The sequence below is a fragment of the Pan troglodytes genome, chromosome 13 (genome assembly GCF_028858775.2).
Source record: "Pan troglodytes isolate AG18354 chromosome 13, NHGRI_mPanTro3-v2.0_pri, whole genome shotgun sequence".
NCBI lineage: Eukaryota > Metazoa > Chordata > Mammalia > Primates > Hominidae > Pan > Pan troglodytes.
The window spans coordinates 118,225,040-118,241,529 of record NC_072411.2 but is presented as its reverse complement, the minus strand read 5'-3'; the positions used below and the strand labels follow the sequence as shown (position 1 = coordinate 118,241,529).

At 42.8% G+C, this 16,490-nt stretch overlaps 1 protein-coding gene across 4 annotated transcripts in view; it reads left to right on the top strand.

The window, feature by feature from the left end:
- Positions 1 to 16,490, top strand: part of MREG (melanoregulin) — an 88,153-nt gene that overhangs the window by 52,802 nt on the left and 18,861 nt on the right. The gene's annotated exons all lie outside the window — the stretch shown is intronic.

Genomic DNA, 16,490 nt, shown 5'->3' with positions numbered 1-16,490 from the left:
CCCAGAGATTCTGGAACCTTGTGTCTTTGTCCTCATTGGTTTCAAATAATATATTTATTTCTGCCTTCATTTCATTATTTACCCAGGAGTCATTCAGGAGCAGGTTGTTCAGTTTCCATGTAGTTGTGCAGTTTTGAGTGAGTTTCTTAATCCTGAGTTCTAGTTTGATTACACTGTGGTCTGAGAGACAGTTTGTTATAATTTCTGTTCTTTCACATTTGCTGAGGAGTGCTTTACGTCCAACTATGTGGTCAATTTTGGAATAAGTACGGTGTGGTGCTGAGAAGAATGTATATTCTGTTGATTTGGGGTGGAGAGTTCTGTAGATGTCTATTAGGTCAGCTTGTTGCAAAGCTGAGTTCAAGTCCTGGATATCCTTGTTAATTTTCTGTCTTGTTGATCTGTCTAATATCGACAATGGGGTGTTAAAATCTCCCATTATTGTTGTGTGGGAGTCTAAGTCTCTTTGTAGGTCTCTAAGGACTTGCTTTATGAATCTGGGTGCTCCTATATTGGGTGCATATATATTTAGGATAGTTAGTTCTTCTTGTTGAATAGATCCCTTTACCATTATGTAATAGCCTTCTTTGTCTGTTTTGATCTTTGTTGGTTTAAAGTCTGTTTTATCAGAGACTAGGGTTGCAACCCCTGCTTTTTGTTGGTTTCCATTTGCTTTGTAGATCTTCCTCCATCCCTTTATTTTGAGCCTATGTGTGTCTCTGCATGTGAGATGAGTCTCCTGAATACAGCACCCTGATGGGTCATGACTGTTTATCCAGTTTGCCAGTCTGTGTCTTCTAGGTGGGGCATCTAGCCCATTTACATTTAAGGTTAATATTGTTATATGTCTGTCATTATGATGTTAGCTGGTTATTTTGCCCGTTAGTTGATGCAGTTTCTTCCTAGCATCGATCGTCTTTACAATTTGGCGTGTTTTTGCAGAGGCTGGTACCAGTCGTTCCTTTCCATGTTTAGTGCTTCCTTCAGGAGCTCTTGTAAGGCAGGCCTGGTGGTGACAAAAGCTCTCAGCCTTTGCTTGTCTGTAAAGGATTTTATTTCACCTTCATTTATGAAGCTTAGTTTGGCTGGATATGAAATTCTGGGTTGAAAATTCTTTTCTTTAAGAATGTTGAATATTGGCCCCCACTCTCTTCTGGCTTGTAGAGTTTCTGCTGAGAGATCCGCTGTTAGTCTGGTGGGCTTCCCGACAACTGACACTTATGGAGCACTCCCTGTACTCCAGATGTTGCTCTAAATACGTTACCTATACCACACCAACTACCGTTGTCCTCAAGGTATGATAACTTGGTGCTTTCCTCTCCAGTATAAAGTTATTCACGTCATTTGGCTAGAACCTCCTGTCCTTTGATGGTGGTAGATGGTGATTTCTGAATGTCATCCCCAGATGAGTAGTAGCCTTAAGCACTGGGTACAGGCAGAAATTTGGGAAGGCAGGTAGCAGAATGTGGAATCAAGGCAAATCTAGAATAATGTAATATTGTGTGAATATGGGGCTAAGAGCAAGGGATGTATTTCAAATAAAGGCTCTAGTTGAAGAGGCTGGGCAGATACCCAGACAGAACCGACAGATTTGGAATAGAAGGCAAGATGCATGGGATAGAATGGAAGGTAGAGTTTCAAGAAATTGTAGTCCGAGTGAAACATACAGATTGTTGCAAGTAGAACTTAATGCACTGCCAAGGCTCAGTGAGGAAATGACATCCTACTGTCCCATTTTTTTTTTTTTTTTTGAGACGGAGTCCTGCTTTATCACTTGGGCTGGAGGGCAGTGGTGCGATCTTGGCTCACTGCAACCCCTGCCTCCTGGGTTCAAGCAACTCTCCTGCCTCAGCCCAGCTCCCCCATACCATGCCCCCCCCGAGTAGCTGGGATTACAGGTGCACACCACCATGCCCGGCTACTTTTTGTATTTTTAGTAGAGACAGTGTTTCACCGTGTTGGCCAGGCTGGTCTTGAACTCCTGACCTCAGGCAATCTGCCCGCCTCAACTTCCCAAAGTGCTGGGATTACAGGTGTGAGCCACCGTGCCTGGCCCCATGAGACTTCTTGACTGTCTTCCTGTCAAATAATGATATCATCTCTGTTGCCCATTGATAGTTACACTTTCCCAACTGAAGGCTTATTCATTTTCTTGATGCATTATTTAATATATAAAGCTGACTGAAGGTACAGAAACCTATGAGGTTATTAAGCTTTGGAAAATCTCTGCCCGAATGGACTGTGGCAGTGTCTAGTAAAGATTTACATTTTTCTCTTGGCTGAGCCCATGGGATGTGGCTGCCCCCAAATGGTACTCCTTGTGATCAAAACAGCTCCTTGGCTTCTGTGGCAGTCATTTAGGTTGCACTGACTAGCTCTTTTTAAGGTAGAATAGCCTACATATTGCAACTAAATTAAGTCAACTCATCCAGCAGTTTTGCTGTCAATCTAGCCTATGGTCAGTGGGCACCATTCTCACACTGCTAAACAAAGTTATGGTTATGAAAGGCAAAAGTATAGAAATAAAACTACCCAATGAAAGTACTGGCTAAGTATGTCTTAAGTAGCTTCACTAATGAATGCTATATACCTTGAAAAATAATGAGATAGGATTTATAGATAGTGACTTGGAAAGACAGTTATGATCTATTGCTAAATGGGTATGTATAATGTTATCCCATTTGTGTAAAAGCATGTATATGCTAATGTACAGTGATAAGATTTGTGGACTGTTACCTGCATTAGAAGTAGGTGGAGGGAAGGAGGCTTTTACTTTCCTTTAACTTTATAGTTTTCTGTGCAGTTTGAATACAATTCAGAGGTATTATTTCATATATATATATATAATTCATATAAAATAAAATTCTCTCCCTGTTATTTCCTAACACATTTTGTGGTGGCTGTTTCCCTGGGTCTTTCTAAACTGTTTTGCTTTGATTTACTGTGGGTGTGCTGGAGAAAGTGGGAGGTGGAGAGAGGGAGAGAGAGAGAGAGTGTGTGTGTGTGTGTGTGTGTGTCTGTGTGTGTGTTTGTGTCTGTGTTTAGGAACTGGAGCAGGCTTTGAGGAATTTCACCAGAGTAGATAAAGCAGAAAGGCGATGAAGCCATTGGTCAGCATTTATCTTTCCAAGGGTCTAAGATTCTTCCTTTACATCAGTACCTTTCTTTGCAGCTGTCTTCCCCTCCCCTGCCTGTAAAGTCACATGCTAATTAATAGATTTTTGTGTGTTGCCTTTTTCACCACTGTGCCCTCACCACCACTCCTAGCCCTGCCTCTTCCCTTGGTTGGTCTGGCTCCTCTTACAGTAAAAATGGCTCTTAATTGCATGGAGCCCAGGAGAGTCCCAGATACAGACGCAGTGGAACCTCCTGACATGCTTGGGCTCAGGTGGGGCATCGAGGAGGGTTCTGAGGAGCCCTCCATAAGAACACTGGGCTTGCCTTCTGGCTTTAATTGAATATGTGGGGAAATGGGAGCACCTGCCCAGTTCTGATGTGGGCTGAGACCTGCTACTTCTCAGACTTAAATCCAGTGTTCTGGAAAGAGACCGTATTTTTCTTGACCTGAAACAGTCCTTTCCTTTGGGTGCCAGGTCCCCGGATACTTGTTACATAATCCTTACACATGGTCGTGCTATTTACAGCCCAGGAGTGAGCTGTGTCATTTTATGGTTTTGCAATCTAGGAGGCAGGCCACACAGCAAATGAATACAAGCTGGGCACACCCTCTTGAAATAATTGCCATGTCGAATTACAATCTAGGTGAGGAAAAGTCACACCCAAGCTCTTTTACCAATATGCTGTTGTCTTTGTTGTTAATAAAGCACTTAACATGGGGTGATTTTCAATGGACCCGAGTGCAAATTAACCTAGTTTCTTCTTCCATAAAAAACATGTTTTGCAGCAGGAGGCCACAAGCATGCAAGAAGTGTGTTGCAGCCACAGATTGCCAGACCTGGCTGTGGAGTTGCATTTTTCAACTAAGAAGTAGAAGGTGCAGGTGCCTTTGATGGTTAACCAGGCCCAGGTATTAGGCTGTCCTCAGAGAGGGCTGTGATGGGAGTCAGCCTGTTGCAGCACAACCAAAATATTTTTTGTTCCAGTGTACAACTGAATGTACTTTAATCTGTTCTAGTTTCTTTTCTTTTCTTTTTTGCCAGCATTGGTGAGTGTACCAGAAAGTTTGGAAAACAGGTCGAAGTGGTAGAGATAAAAATCTACTGCAGTTGAATTTGTTGAAAAGCCCAGGACATGCCTCAGGGACGTGCGTTTATCCATTTGCTCCAATCTCTTTCCCAGCAATCACTTAACATTTGGGGGAGTTGGAGGATAGCTGGGAGTGGGCATGCAACAGCTTGTAAGGAGGGAGAGGCCTGTGGACTGTGGACTGGACAGGGTGTCCACTCTTTGAATCTAGCCTCGGCAGTCTGCAAAAATAAATTCAAAAATGCTCTTTGTCATCTTTTGCTGCATGTGGTGTTATCTGTTTAATGTTAATGAGGTTTCAGCGTTGCTTTCAATGGGGAGTGACTGCAGTACATGCTCTTGAGCCATTATCTCTTTGCTTCTCTAGGCAGAAGTTTGGAGGGAATGGGCTTTGGAGTAGGACGAAGCTACCCAAAGAGGTGTTTGTAACCAGCAAGGTGGGCTGCCTTTGCATGCAAGGTCATTCCCTCTGTTGTCCTGGGCTCTCCTTTTAACTCTCGAAGGGCCCCTTCTCCAGGGTCATCCAGCCTCCAGGGTTCTTGCCCTATCATCCTCTGGCTGTGCCCCTTTTGGTTTCTCCTTACCAAGTCTGGCTCACGCCCAAAGGACCCCAACACTCATATTTTTTTTCTCCCTTCTTTTCACCCAGTTACATGTCCATTCACTCTACCTAGGCTTAGCTCACCTGGGAATTGTTAAAAAGCAGGTATTAGGAGACAACCAGAGGAATTCAGTGAGGGGTGTGAATGGTGGATGAATTTAACCTGCTCTCCAATTTTGGAAGAGGAAACTGTAAACCCCAATTCATCGTAATTGGTGAAATTGAGGGAATTGTTGTGGTTGTTGTTTTTAAAAAACAATTTTATTGAGGTATAATGGACATACAATAAACTGCATATATTTAAAATGTACAATTAGATAATTTTTGCACCCATTAAATCATCACCACAATCAAGGTCATGAACATATCCATATCCCAAAATGCTTCTGCTATCCTTTTTTTTTTTTTTTTTTTTTTTTTGGGAGAGAGTCTCACTCTATTGGCTAGACTGAGGTGCAGTGGCACAATCTCGGCTCACTGCAACCTCGCCTCAGACTCCCAGGTAGCTGGGATTACAGGCAAGCACCACCAGGCCTGGCTAGTTTTTGTACATCTAGTAGAAATGGGTTTTCACCATGTTGGCTAGGCTGGTCTCTAACTCCTGGCCTCAAGTGATCCACTTGCCTCGGCCTCCCAAAGTGCTGGGATTACAGGTGTGAGCCACTGCACCTAGCTTCACAGCTTTTTTTAATCCTATCTTCTTATTCCTCCTTTTCTTTTTTAATTTTTTATGGAGAGGAGAGGTTTTCTAAATAGAGAGGCCAGTTCAGTGCTTTCTTGCTGGAGTTCCAGATAACCCGTGGATAATGCTGCTGAAGTTTTTGGTCTTTCCCAAGTTGGAGTTGGAGCAGCCTCATCATCTGAGAAATACTGCCAGAGGCTTGGGATCCAGGATTCCTAGGAAGGAGACAGGGTCCTGAAGGTAGAGGACACAGCACTGGACCATCCAGGTGGCTTCCTGTCCAAAACGATCTTGTGGAGCCCAAGGACTGAATGGTCTAGAGGGGGTGATCCCTGGCATGAGCTGGCAATCAGCACCTGGCATATCTTGGAGTTGCACCATTGGGCAACTAACTGCGGGTGCCGGGAATGTCTTTCCCATCTGATGGGTTAGGTAAGGCAGTGCGTTTGAGAAATGATCTCCCTTCTCGCTGGCAGATCCTTGGTTGATGTTGAAACACAGACTGTCCTTCATATACTCACTCTACCTGTTCCTCTGCCCTAGTTTTGAAAGGTCTTTTCTTGCTCTTTTGTCTCTGCTGCTTTGGACTCTTCTCCCAGCTACAGTAAGTTGAGAGCAGGGCCCTGTAACACACGCAGGAAAGGAAGCAGGCAGGACCTCTGCTCCTTTGATCCATGTTTTTCTACATTCAGCTTGTCCAGGATATTCTACCTTATTCTGCCTGTGCCTTTCTTTATGCGAACTTCTCATCTGACACAGGGCAAGATCCAGTCATCTGGAGGAACTGGCTCAGGACCAGATAGATCTAGGCTTTTGATTGCTAGGTGTCCAAAAACATAGAATTTCATTGACTTCTTAATATTTTGATCCATGACATAGTATTTACTGCTTACCTGTTTTGAAGTGATGGTTGGGGAATAAAAAGCACCTTAGGGTACATGGAAACTAGAGAGAGGGCAAATGCTGACATGTGTCAGAATGATGATTTTCTATTGAACTCCTACCTCCAAGCGTGGATAGCAGTTGTCACTATTTTATTCTTATTTTTTTAAATTTTGCTTTAAGTTCTGGGATGCATGTGCAGAATGTGCAGGTTTGTTACATGGACATACATGTGCCATGGTGGTTTGCTGCCCCTATCAACCTGTCATCTAGGTTTTAAGCCCTGCATGCATTAGGTATTTGTCTTAATGCTCTCCCTCTCCTCGCACCCCATCCCCTGACAGGCCCCAGTGTGTGATGTCCCCCTCCGTGTTCCTGTATTCTCATTGTTCAACTCCCACTTATGAGTCAGAACATGTGGTGTTTGGTTTTCTGTTCCTGTGTTAGTTTGCTGAGAATTATGGCTTCCAGCTTCATCCATGTCCCTACTAAGGACATGGATGAACTCATTCTTTTTTATGGCTGCATAGTATTCTGTAGTGTATATGTGCCACATTTTCTTTATCCAGTCTATCATTGATGGGCATTTGGGTTGGTTCCAAGTCTTTGCTATTGTAAATATCAGTATTATTTTTAACCCACTGTAGCAGCTGAAGCTGTGATCATCTTATCCTAATAATTAACATTCGTATAGCACTTTTCTTTGCAGTGTGCTTTCTCGTGTAACGTTTGAGCTTTACAAGCCTGTGGCATTGGCAGGCAAGTGTCTTCCACTCTACAGTTCGTAAAACTGAGGTCACAGAGGCTGAATGACTTGCTAGTCAGGGGTGAAGCTCAGACTCAGACCCAGAGCCCATGCTGTTTCCCTGCTGCCCTTGTGCATGTATGGCTGTGCAGATGAGTAAGAGACTCTTGTTAGAGAGGCTTGAGTCACAGTCCTTTGATGCAGAAGTCTCAAAGTAGAAAAACTCATATTTCATGGATGGCTCTGTTTATTTGATTCATCTTGTGAATTCAAAATGGAAAATACATTCATGTGGTGGGTGTATTGGTTTGCTGGGGCTGCTGTTCCAAAGTACCATAAACTGGGTGGCTTAAACAACAGAAATTTGTTCTCTCACAGTTCTGGGGGCAAGAAGTCTGAGATGAAGGGTTGGTTCCTGCTGAGGGCTCTGAGGGAAGGATGTTCTCCAGGCCCCCATCCTTGGCTTGGAGGTGGCTGTCTTCTCCCTGTATCTTTGTTGTCTTCCTGTGCATGTGTCTCTATCTAAATTTCCCCTTCTTATTGGGAAAGCAGTTGTACTGGATTAGGGCCCACCAGAATAACCTCATTTTAACTCGATTACTTCTGTAAAGAGATTGTGTCTAAATAAGGTCACATTCTGAGGTACTGGGGCTTAGGATTCAACATACCAATTTTGAGGGGACTCATTTTAACCCATAATGATAGGCATGCAATTGATAAAATAAAAAATGTAGGCCATGGTGAGAATTTTTAACTCTATCCTAAGAGGGATGGTGAATGCTTTCTAACTAAATGAGTAGAAAACACTTCTTTGTCCCTTTGCAAGGTTTTTTCTTTCCCTCTGAACCTGCTAACTCCCAGCCTGGGAAGCTTACACTGGGAGTCCTAAGTAGGCCTAGCTTTAACTGCCCCCCACCCCTCCATGACCTCCATATTGGGAGACAGTTCTCCCTGGGTCTGCTGGTCTCTGCACATGTTGTAAGCAGAGTCATCGTCTGCCCTTTGTTCTGGACTGTCTTTTCAAGGATGCTTATATAATGCGTGGCCTTGGGAGGTGGACATACTGTCTCCCTCTGGCACAAAGGGCAGGCAGGATTATTGCCCGTTATAAAAGATTCAGGTTCCCTAAGTTCAGGGTTTCTCCTCTGTAATGCAACCTACTGTATAGACATCACTTGTTTTTCTCTGCCTTACAATATGGAAACTGGCACTCAGAGAAATGGCATAAAAATGCTGATCCAGGAATCTCGTTTCTTTTGCCAGCACCCCTGAAATTGGCAGGAGAACTTGTTAGCTTGTAAAGGGGGTGAAATCTCAGATGCTTTACAGTTCTTGACACACTTAAAATAACTTCTGTACTGGCATTGTGGTTCAGATGTTGATCATGGGTCAGTGCTTTGGCATAAGTCTGTGGTTTTTAAGCTTTTTTATGTTATCTCTGGAACTCTTCCCTCAAATGAAATCCACCAGGAAACTAATGCAATTAAAGCTTCTCTGGGTGAATGACATAGGGGTAGAAGCCTAGATTTCTCCATCTTAGGCAGCTCCCGAGACATCTTTGGAGAAGCTGCCCAATTTCAAAAACATTGTGTTGGGCTACTAAAGGCCCCTTTAAAACTCAAATCTGATGTCTGGGAAGAATAACACATTAAATTCTTATCAGACAATGCCAGGTGCAGTGGCTCACGCCTGTAATCCCAGCACTTTGGGAGGCTAAGGCAGGAGGATTGCTTGAGCTCAGGAGTTTGAGACCAGTCTGAGCAACATAACAAGACCTCATCTCTACTAAAAATAAAAACAAAATTAGCCAGGCGTGGTGGTGGTGTGCGCCTGTAGCTCCAGCTACTCTGGAGGCTGAGGCGGGAAGATCGCTTGAGCTTCAGAGGTTGAGGCTGCAGTGAGCCATGATTGCGCCACTGTACTCTAGCCTGGGTGACAGAGTGAGACCCTGTCTCAAAGAAAAAGTTCTAATGAGACAGATTAATTATGTTTAGCAAAAAATTAAGTTACCAATTACTCATAGGTCAGCACAAATTAGTTTTTCAAAGGACTGTGCTCCAGGACTAGTAAGTTTTGATTGTAGGCTACGGAGGGGAAGCTTGTAAGAGGGAACACTGCATCAGTAGGCCCTGGGCGTAGGGCAGGGCTGAGAGGTAGAGGAGGGGAGTGCTAGAACTGAGAGGTGCTAAGAGACAGTAGATGGTAATGAAAATCACTTTTGAACTACTTGGTTTCTGTGATCATTAGGATCCCTTCAAGCTGTCCCATGAGCTTTGGGTAGGGCCAGGCAGAGGGAGAGAGGCACCTTTCTTTCATGTGTATTTTATGTTGGGGTTCTGTTGTGAGGCAACATTTGAAAAAATCACTATCCTGCTGAAGCAAGATTAAAAGCTCGTCTTTTTTACTCTGTTACCTGACGCTGTGGTAGTGAGTGTTGAAAAGTAAAACAGATGCTTGTTCCCTAGAGCACAAGAGGAAGGTGACTCAGCAGAAACGGTTCCTGGGGTTTGGGCCTAACTCTACTACTGTCTTCTGACTCTACTGTGAATTTGCTCTGTGACCTTTGGCTGGCCACTCAACCTCTCTGGGCCTGTTTTCTCATCTAACAGAAGGGATACCTCCTTCTGGAGACATGATTTCAAAACGTCCTCATATTTAAAGGCTGATGTGCTGTGAAGAGGTGATGTAGCTTTTAACCCCCAAAACATTAAATATTGGATTCCTATGTGTTTGCATCTTAAGCTGCTAGACCTCATTCATGCCACACCTCATTCATGCCCTTTGAACAAGATGCATGCACTGGGCCTGAAGTGGAAGTTGTGGGCATTTTTGAGAGTAAAATGGGTGGATTTGATTCCTCCTGCTACATTTCCCTTCACACTTAGGACACACTATGACACATGGGCCAAATCCAGTTTGCTGCCTATTTATAAATAAAGTTTTATTGGAACACAGTCGTTCCCATGTGGTTACATACTGACTATGGCTGCTTTTGTGCTACAAATGATGTCTCACACAGAACCCCAAGATAAAATACACATAAAAAGTTTGCTGGCCTCTACTTGAGGCCACTTGGTGCTCAGTAGACTTGGCGCAAATGACTGTGTGGATTTAATTTTTCATACAAAAAGGACACATGAGCAGCCTCTTTAAGGAAGACTTCTTATACCCCCTGATTTATGATACTTTGGAAGAAGAGATCCTCTTTAGAGATTGAGAGAATCGTCTAGCTTTTTCATTTATGGGTATAAAACATTTTTCATTTACTGATGATTTCTTTTGAAAAATGGCTAAACAGTGCTCTATTATGTGAGATTAGTCTAAGTGAAAAAATGCACTATAATTTTCAAATATATTAAAATGCACCCTGTCTTGGACTAGTGCCACTCTGCTATTTTCCTTTCATATTCTGGGGTTTTAAATTCACAGGAAATGTTTTAATGGCTTTATCTGAAGCCTATCATGTTGACAAAGAGGCAGGCAGATGACCGACAAGGTAAAGGTCTCAGAAACTGGGAATGGCTGCAGATTCAGGATCCAAAAGGCAGATTCGTGACTGGCTTGGTGAGGAGTCATTCATATGTCTATAATAACGAGGAAAGACTGGGGTAATTATAAACAAATATGTTAACCAGTTTTTCCAGACAATCCCAGGACTGCTTCAGCTTAAGTGATTATTTTGCCTGAGGCTTTTGGCATTAGGGTTTGTAAGAGTAAACCCCAACACTTGAGTCAGGGAGGCAGAATCTGTAGGCTCAGTTAAAGATTATGGGGGTATAAAAATGGACAGTGAATGGGATACTAGAATTGTAATGGAAAATGTTTGCCAGGTGCAGTGGCTCATGCCTGTAATCCCAGCATTTTGGGAGGCCAAGGTGGTAGGATCACGAGGTCAGGAGTTCAAGACCAGCCTGACCAACATGGCGAAACCTCGTCTCTACTAAAAATACAAAAATTAGCCAGGCGTGGTGGCGCATGCCTATAATCCCAGCTACTTGGGAGGCTGAGGCAGGAGAATTGCTTGAACCTGGGAGGCAGAGGTTGCAGTGAGCCGAGATTGTGCCACTGCACTCCAGCCAGGATGACAGAGTGAGACTCCATCTCAAAAAAAAAAAAAAAAAAAGGGAAAATGTTTTACAAGGCTTGAACTTAAGTAATAATTCTCAGCTGTTAAAGGAACCCTATTGCCATTGACAAGCACAACATACTGTCCCTTTTATTAAAGTGTCAGTGTGACCAGGTTTGTTTGTGGGGACACAGTGTGCTCTAGATGTGCTTGGGGTGATTAGGGAAGTGGTTTAGTTTGTGGCTGTAAGTCTTAAAAAAAGAATATAGGTAATTTGAGAAGATCTGGGGTAGGTCATGAAAATATGGAAAAATTAGACAGTAGAAATCAAGCTATGGAAGTGGGGTGGGATGAGCAAAACCCATTGTCAAATCAGATCCACGCGGATCATGAATTTTACCCATCATTAAGCTTTACTAATAATTCCGAAGAGGCAGGCTATTGAGAGGCTCAGATAAAGCAGAGAGAGGTCTGGGGCATTGAGGATGTCTCCCTGGGACCCCCTCTCCCTCCCTAGACCTGTCCCTCTGACTCACAATACTAAATGGGTCTAAGTAAGGTGTACAGTGCAAAGCTTTTAAGTTATAAAAGAACTCCATTTGATACCCCTCATTATTTTGTTGGCTACATGACATTTTCCAGGGAGCCACGCCCCAAAGATTTTGGGTATTGCAATTCTAAGAAATCCTCTGGCCAGAGACATCCTTCTAAGGGCATTCAGTAGACAAGGTTTTTCCTCCTAGCAAAGATCATTCCTTTCATTACCTGGAGGTGCAATTGATGAGAAATTAGATTGGTTCACCTGCCTTCATTCCTTTTTTCCTGGGATCATTCATCTCTTCTCACCACCAAGTCCCCTACTCCCTTTAGGTGAATGAATGGATCACAGCCCTGCTGCTTAAACTTCTTCCTCCTAGGGAGTAAAGGTAAAAAAGGACTGTAATTGTGCAGTGTCAAGCAGAGATAAACAACTTGACAGCTTGCAAACAAAGGAAGAGCAAATGTAAGGTAGGGTTCATGGTGATAGGTATCCTGGAGGAATAATTAGGAAAGGGTTGACCACTACAACAAGAAGCTTTTGGGCTAAAGAATGAGAAGCTGTCAGATTTCTAGGATTGTTGGTTTTTCTAAAAAAGCACATTTTAACTTTCTAATTTCTTCTCTTCCTTCCTCCCTCTGTATCCCCTGCCTATCTCTGCTGAATGTTCTCCCCTATCCCCCAAGATGACCTCAACTCTGCTGGGGCTCCTGTCCTTGTCGTCACCTTGTTCTTGCTGTCGCCATGCTCCCTGTCTGCCTCCTCCCCTTTGAGGCTGGCGAGATCCTGGAATACAGGGTCAATGCCCCACAGAAGCAACAGTGTTTTCGGCTGAATACTGGGACATGCACAGGAACCTGCAAATGTATCAATAGGATTTTCAATTTAACAAAATTCTTTGAAATCAGATGAGTTATGGCCTGTGAGTTGCCGTCTGAAACATAGCAAATACCTTTTAAAATAAATTTAAGTTATAGTCATACTCAGACCTAGACTTTTCCATTTTTGAGCTAATTAGATGCTAGATTAGGTTTACAAAGGAAGCTTTAAAAATAATCATTCTTAGGGATTTTAAAGTTTCTGTTCTGATTATAAAAGAAGTATGTGAGCATTGTGGAAAATTTGAAAAGTACAGGAGAAAAAAAGTCACTCATATGTAATCCTAGCCAAGATAAATACTATCGTACTATTTTATTGCATTTTGCTTCTGGTATTTTAAAAAGAGATATCTGTCTATCTATCTATCTATCTATCTATCTATCTATCTATCTATGTATCTATCTATCTATCTATCTGTCTGTCTAGATTCTTAGAACTGGAATTCTTGGGTTAAAGATTTTGCCCATTTTCATATGCTTTGATACATCCTGACAAATAGTTTTCACAGAAAGTGACAGAAATTTTATAACTCAATCATAATACAAAATAGCCCCTTTCACTAGACCCTCTCCAGCACTGGACAATTTCATTTTATTTTTGATAGATAATTTGGCTAGACAACAATAGCAACACAGTGTTCATTGTTTGAGAATTTCTTTGGTTATTATAGGGTGGATATTATGCCTTAATTGATTTTTTTGTGAATTATCTCAATGTCTTTTGCTCATTAGTGTGATTTTCTGTTCTTTTCTTTCTTTCTTTCTTTCTTTGAGACAGAGTCTCACTCTGTCATCCAGGCTAGTGTGCAGTGGTGTAATCTTGGCTCACTGCAACCTCCACTTCCTGGGTTCAAGCGATTCTGGTGCCTTGGCCTCCTGAGTAGCTGGGACTACAGATGTGTGCCTCCATGCCAAGCTAATTTTTGTATTTTTAGTAGAGACAGGGTTTCACCATGTTGGCCAGGCTGGTCTTGAACTCTTGACCTCTAGTGATCCACCTGCCTCTGCCTCCCAAAGTGCTGAGATTACAGGTGTGGGCCACCACACCTGGCCTGACTTTCTTTCTATATTAACCCCTTGGTATATTTGTATCAAATGCTTTTTCTGGTATATTGCTTGCCATTTTATTGTGATTTTTTCCCCTAACTGTATAAAGGCTTCAAAATTTTACTAGTGAAGTTTATTTTTTCTGTTGTCTTGGAAGTCTTTTAAAAGTAATGAGATGTGTCTAAGTGTAGCTATCAGTTAAGTGAGATTATGGGTGTGAAAACATTTTTGTAAACTGAAAGGCACTATTATTTCCTTCCCGTCACATATAAAAGTTTCAAATTTGTATTTAGTCAAATGTATTTATCTTTTTTCTTGTCTCAGAGGTCTTTTCAAAACAATGACGTTTGTCTAGGTGTAGTTATCAGTTAATGAATTATGGGTATGAAAGCATTTTTGTAAACTGAAAGACACGCTTCAAATAAAGGACTAAAAGGAGGATGAATCTTCACCTCCACTACCACCTGGAGGATCTACACAAGAGTGTTTTCTGGTGGTATTAGGCTAAAAAGACATTCCTTTGCAAGTTTTGCCATACTTTAAAATTAAACAATTGAGTATAATGTTGTGTGGATCAGCACTGCCCGATAAAAATACAATGCAAGCCATATAAGTCATTTTAAATTTTCTAGTAGCCACATTAAAAAAGTAAAAATAAATAGGTGAAATTAAATTTAATAGTCTTATTTAATCAGTTATATAACAAAATTATCATTTCAACACGTAATCAATATAAAAACTCCGTTTTTTTGTTTTTGTTTTTTTTTTTTTTTTTGAGATGGGTTCTCACTCTATCACCCAGGCTGGAGTACAGTGGCATGATCACGATCTCGGCCCACTGCAATCTCCGCCTCCCAGGCTCAAGCCATCCTCACACCTCAGCCTCCTGAGTAGCTGGGACTACAGTATTTTTGGTAGAGGCGGGGTTTTCACCATGTTGCCCAGGCTGGTCTGAACTCCTGAGATCAAGTGATCCATCCGCCTCGGCCTCCCACAGTGCTGGGATTACAGGTGCAAGCCACGTCACCTGGCCAATATAAAAACTCTTAATGACAGATTGTACATTCTTTTTCTTTTTCTTTTGAGACAGGGTCTCGCTCTGTCACCCAGACTGGAGTGCAGTGGCGTGATCACAGCTCACTGCAGCCTTGACCTCCCAGGCTCAAGCAATCCTCCTACCTCAGCCACCTGAGAAGCTGGGGCTACAGGTGTGCACAACTACGCCTTTTGTATATTTTGTAGGGACAAAGTTTTGCCACATTTCCCAGGCTGGTCGCAAACTCCTGGGCTCAAGCAATCCATCTGCTTTGGCCTCCCAAATTGCTGGGATTACAAGCGTGAGCCACCATGCTTGGCCCTTTTTTCTTAAGTCTTCAAAAATCTGATGTGTATTTTACCCTTACTGCCCATCTCAGTTTGGATCAGCTATGTTGAGGTGCTCAGTAGCCACGTGTGGCTATTGGCTGCTGTATTGGACAACACAGGTCTGGATGTGGAGGGATAGCAAGATCTTTGAGATGTTTTCTCTACTCTGGATTCAGAGTTCAGTCTAAATTTGGGTCACGACTTTGAAGAAGTGGCCTTTCTCAATGGTACATGCTTAAACTAATTGAACGAATTGGCTATTTCTGCCTTGTTAGAAATGTAAGTCTTCTTTTTCTATCCACGGGCAGGAATTTAGTCATATTATCCTTTGTCTTTGCTGTGACTAATTATCTTTCTTCCTTGCAGAGCCCTAGAACTCGGAGGTGGTTCCAGCTAGTTGATTAGGAATAACAATATCACATGGAAAATGGCAAGCCCCAGCCCTCCCCTGACAGCATTAGCAAAATCTCATCCTGAGTTTTGCTCTTTTAACCCTAAACTGTGAGTGAGGTGGGAGTCCCCAAATTAAACAAAACTAGCTCGAATCTTATTGCTTAGTGGCCCCTTCCTGTGGCTTTGCAGACATACTTGGGCAGCAGGAGCTGTGAGCTCTCCCTTGGCTTAATCTGGTTAAAACCAGGATAAAGAATTAGGTCAGGGGCCTCTGGCTGCAAAGCAGTCTGTTTCCAGAACTCAAGTGGAGCCGTGGAATAAAAATAAATAGAATTGGAAAAGCATTACTCAGCCTTTGCATTTGACCTGTTCTAGGTCAAAACTCTAGCTCAGATTCAGAGTCAAAACAATTGAGCATTGCAAAGAGTGGTGGGACTGCATTAGTAACCAGGCTATGGATGTGCCTGTCTAAGGTGCTCTAAGCAGTAACTCCAAGGTGTGATTTGGGGTTTGAGGCTCCGCATGGTATATAGAGATGAACTGACCCCAAATTTCACTTTATTAATCTTTTAAGTATCAGAGCATCTGGGGTGGGACCTTAGGGCCTGGTGATGGGAGCAGCAGGTGGTCCTAGGCCTAGGGGGATCGTGAACTCGACTAAGACCCAGTTTTTCCTGGGATTCAGTGAAAGGGCAAGTAGATAGCTCTGGGTCAAAAAGGAGGAGAGGCTGGGTGCAGTGGCTTATGCCTGTAATCCCCGTACTTTGGGAGGCTGAGGCAGGCAGATCATTTGAGGTCAGGAGTTCAAGACCAGCCTGGACAACATGATGAAACCCCATCTCTATTATAAAATACAAAAATTAGATGGGCATGGTGGTGGGCACCTGTAATCTCAGCTGCTAGGGAGGCTGAGGCAGGAGAATCGCTTGAACCCAGGAGACGGAGGTTGCGGTGAGCCAACATTGCGCCACTGCACTCCAGCCTGGGCAACAGAGAAAGACACTGTCTCAAAAAAAAAAAAAAAAAAAAAAAAAAAAAAGGAGGAGGAGACCTGCACGTGAATCTGATACCTAGAAGCTAGTTCTCA